At 48.2% G+C, this 4,112-nt stretch overlaps 1 pseudogene; it reads right to left on the bottom strand.

Annotated features, from left to right (window-relative positions):
- Window positions 1-1,787: 1,787 nt before the first annotated feature.
- On the bottom strand, window positions 1,788-3,436 carry LOC102874333 (annotated as a pseudogene).
- Window positions 3,437-4,112: the final 676 nt, after the last annotated feature.

Here is a 4,112-nt window from a genome sequence, read left to right as displayed (position 1 = left end):
AAGCATTTGTCTGAAAAACTCTCCAGAAATCTGTTTTGTCTCCGTGTAGGAAACAGCAATTCAGGATAAATTGCACGTGAACACCTATGCAAAGCTGTGTTTGCAAAGCGCAGCCCCTTACCTACTGAAGCCCTCGAGTAACACACTGTGCTGGAAATGTATATTGGTATATTCAAAGTGGTATATTCAACATGGTATATTCAAGATTTTCCTTCAGCACCACAACTCAAAAGCATTTATTCTGTCATTCTTAGTTATTCTCCAACTTTCTGAATTATAACAAGTAACTGAGAAAACCATGGCCTGGATTAAGCTCACCTGTCTATCTAAACTGACATCTTTGATCTTCAGCACACTGGAGAGCTCCATGACAGCAGATTTTCCCAGTATTTGTCTTTTGATTTCCTAACTGCTGTCTGTGTTGTTTGTGAATCCAAACTAGCTGTAATTTCTAAGGACTCAATCTCTTCTCCATCTATTACTGTGCTGCCAATTGCCCCAGTGGTGAGAATCTTTGTCTTCTTGATGCTGAGCTTCAATTCATACTGAAGACTACATTCACTGACCTTTTGCAGCAAATGCCTCAGGTCTTCTTCAGTTTCAGTAAACAAGGTTGTATCATCTGCATATCATAGGTTGTTAATGTGTCTCCCTCCAATCTTGATGTCTTATAAAGCCATGCTTCCCAAATGACATGTTCTGCATACAGATTGAAAAAGTATGGAGATTGTGTACCAGGGCGAGAGTTTTTATTTTACTTTTCAAAAAGAGGAGCGAACTGGGGTGGGAAGGAGGGCTGGGCAGGGAAAGAAGTGCAATAATGAATGAAAGGAAATCCAAAATCTCTGTGAATGTTCATTAAAATTATTAAAATTTTTTTTTCAAAAAAGGAAGTAAAGATATGGGGACACAGTGCATTCCTGATGCATTCCTTTCATGATTTTGGACGAGGCAGTCCTTCCTTGCTCTGTTCTAAGGACTACATCTTGGTTCAAATATAGGCTTTGTAAAAGCACAATCAAGTATTCTGAGATTCTCATTTTCCTCAAGGTTAGCCCCAATTTATTGTGATCCACACAGTTAAATACATTTGCCTCAATGAAACACAGACATTTATCTGGTACTCTCTGCTTTCTGCCAAGATCCATCTGACATTAGAAATAATGTCCCAAGTGCCATGACCTCTTCTAAACTGAGCCTAGATTTCTGGTAGTTTTCTGTCAATGTACTGTTCAAGTATTTTCTGAATAATCTTTAGCAGGATTTTGCTAGTGTGTGATTTTTTTTATATTATATGATAATTTCCACACTCTGTTGGGTCACTTTTTTTTGGAATGATAATAAATATGCATCTCTTCCAATCAGTTGGCCAAGTAGCTTTCCTTCAGATTTCTTAGCAAATTGGTGGGCACACGCAGGGCAGCATCTGTTTGTTGAAATATATCAACTGGTATTCCATCAATTCCTGATGCTTTATTTTTTGCCAAGTCCTTCAGAGCAGCCTGCACATCCTTCTTCTTCACCATTGTCTCATGCTCATGTTTTTTCTTAAAATTCTTCTGTCAGCCAATTCTTTTTGATACAATGACTCTGCGTACTCCTTCCATCTGCTTTTAATGCTTTTTTTAATTTTATTTTTTTTTTATTTCTCAAAGCACTTTAATGCACACACCAAGCCACAGTCCCTGCCTGCTGGCTGGGTAAGAAAAGGCTAGCCCCACCTGGAGGCTCTCATGGCTGCCCACATCCCAACAGGTCCAGGAAGTTTGGGTCTGCATACATTTCCATCAGTAGGTGAGGGGTGTGAGGATGAAGAGGCGATCTTCCTCTTTGCGGATCCAACGCATCAGCTTATGGATGGCATTGACGGCCGATGCTTTGGTCCCCAGGGGGCTGTAGCACATGTAGAGCTCAAAGGCACCTGTCACCCAGACCAGGAGGTTCTCATTGTGTCCTGTGTAGTAGATGGTCTTGAGTGGCCGGGAGGCATTGTGGGCACGGCTATGCAAGTACTGGTAGAGGCCCAAGAGCCGCTCCTGCTCCTCTTCACTTGTGTAGGGGCCTCGACCTCAGGGCTGGTGAACAGTCCTGAGCTCTTTGACTTATAGAGGAAGTGGCGGAGGTCCGGAATACCCACTTGGGCCACACTGTAGTAAGGTGTGCGTAGGGCCTCCCGCAGGGCCAGTTGGGCTCCGTGCTCCGCAGGCGCTCCTGGAAGCGGCGTCGGCAGTCAGAAACCGCAAAGAAGTCCTCTCGGTCAGTGGAGACCAGCAGCAGGCAGAGGTCAGTATCAGGCTCCAAGTAAGAGATGTGTGCGTGGAAGAAGCCTGCAGAGTTGAATTTGGGCAGGCACACTGGCGTCCAGGCTTCACCCTCACGAAAGGACGAAGAGGAGCTAATGAGGTTGAAAAGCAAGTGCAGATCGATGGGGTGTAGGAATTGGTCCTTGCGACGCACCAGCGCCACAAGCTGGTTGCGGGCCAGCAGGATGGAGAAGACGAGGCTACGGGCCTTTGCCTGCTGCAAACTTGAGCTTACGACATCACCCACAGCTGCGGCCAGCGGCAGGCAGCGGGCTGCGCCCATCAGGAAACTGGGTGATCCGCTCTGAACCCGAGAGCAGGCGCCTCAGGTCGTAATTCTGCGTCTGCTGGAAAATGTGGCTCAGCTGGGCACCGGTGAGAAGGCTCAGGATCTGGTAGTAGATGTACAGCAGCTACTGAGCCAGCTCCTGTGCGGACTGCCGCGTACGCGCTACGGCCACCAGCACCAGCGGGCTTCGGCGCACAAACACCACCTTGTAGCCATCTGCGTGGATGGAGCGTATGGCATTCTTGTCTGCCTCCAGAAAGGACACCAGGGTTACCATGACACCCATGGTGCTGGAGAGTGCCTCCTCTGACCCATAGCGGGAGTACACAGGCTTCCCTGCCTCGCTCAGCACAAAGACGTGCTTCTGGTGCAGGCGCCATGCTTCAGTAGCATCTTCCTCATCCCCCTCAGTGGTACCCTCCCTGGGGGGTTCTGTGGCTGGCCGCCCAGTTGCCCCTGGGGGCTCTGACCAGTCCTCTGAGCTTCCAGGCAGCATCTCTTCCTGCAGGTCTCGGGCCACACCCGTTAGCTGGGTGCTCAGCTCACTGAAGTCCTGGCTGATCTGGCGCATATCTGCCGGCAGTGGTGGGGGCCCTCCAGCACCTTCCTTGGGGCTCTCCCCGGATGCCCCTCCATCCTCAGACTCAGTCAGGTCCTCATAGGAACGGGCATGGACGAACATAGCACCCTCCTGCCCAGCACCTGGCTCCATTCCCTGGGCCAGTACTGGTGTGGGGCTCTCAGCTCTCTCCATACTCTGCCCGTCAGAAGGAGCCAATGCGCCATCGGGGCATTCACTGCTTCTCTTCCTCTGCATGTCAGCTGCCATCCCTTGGGCTCTCCTGTTTCTCGGCTGGGGGGGGTGAGTGGTCCGGACACACAGAGGATGCAGATCACTGCCCTCTGACCGGCTCAAGGTGGGGAGGGGGGGGTCCGACTTGGTGCAGCCTGAGAGTGTAGACTGAAGGGGCCACGGTTCCCTGCGGACGCAGACATGGCCACAGCGTGAGCACGGCCCAGGAAGACAAGACTCTCTGGTCTCTCGCGGCCGAGGCCCGGCTCCAGCCTCTCGGCCCGGCCCGCCCCGCTTTTAATGCTTTTTGAATGATTCAATATCTTAAAACTTAAAATTCAATAACTTAAAGATGCTATGGGCATCTTTAAGTATTGCAACTGGTGACGTGAATTTGTGTTTTAGTTCTTTCAGGTTAAGAAATGCTGAGTAAGTTCAGCCCTTTTGGCTTTCTGACTCAAGCTCCTAGCACATTTCATTATAATATTTTGTTTTGTTTTCCAAAGCAGCCCTTTGAAATCTTCTGTTCAGCTCCTTTATTTCTTCCCTTTTCTTGGCCTTCTTGGCATTCTAGTGCAATCTTCAGAGTCTCTTCTGACATACATTTTGGCCTTTTCTTCCTTTTCCTACTTAGTAATGACTTTTTGCATTCTTCATGAACGATATTCTTTTTTTTGTGTGTGTTTCTTTTTTTTCTATAATTATATTTTATTAATTTTCATAAACA

The sequence above is a fragment of the Elephantulus edwardii genome, unplaced genomic scaffold, assembly GCF_000299155.1.
Source record: "Elephantulus edwardii isolate Elephantulus edwardi_28Jun2011 unplaced genomic scaffold, EleEdw1.0 scaffold01453, whole genome shotgun sequence".
Classification (NCBI taxonomy): Eukaryota; Metazoa; Chordata; class Mammalia; order Macroscelidea; family Macroscelididae; genus Elephantulus; species Elephantulus edwardii.
The sequence above is the reverse complement of the archived record's forward strand: the minus strand, read 5'-3'. Positions and strand labels throughout refer to the sequence as shown.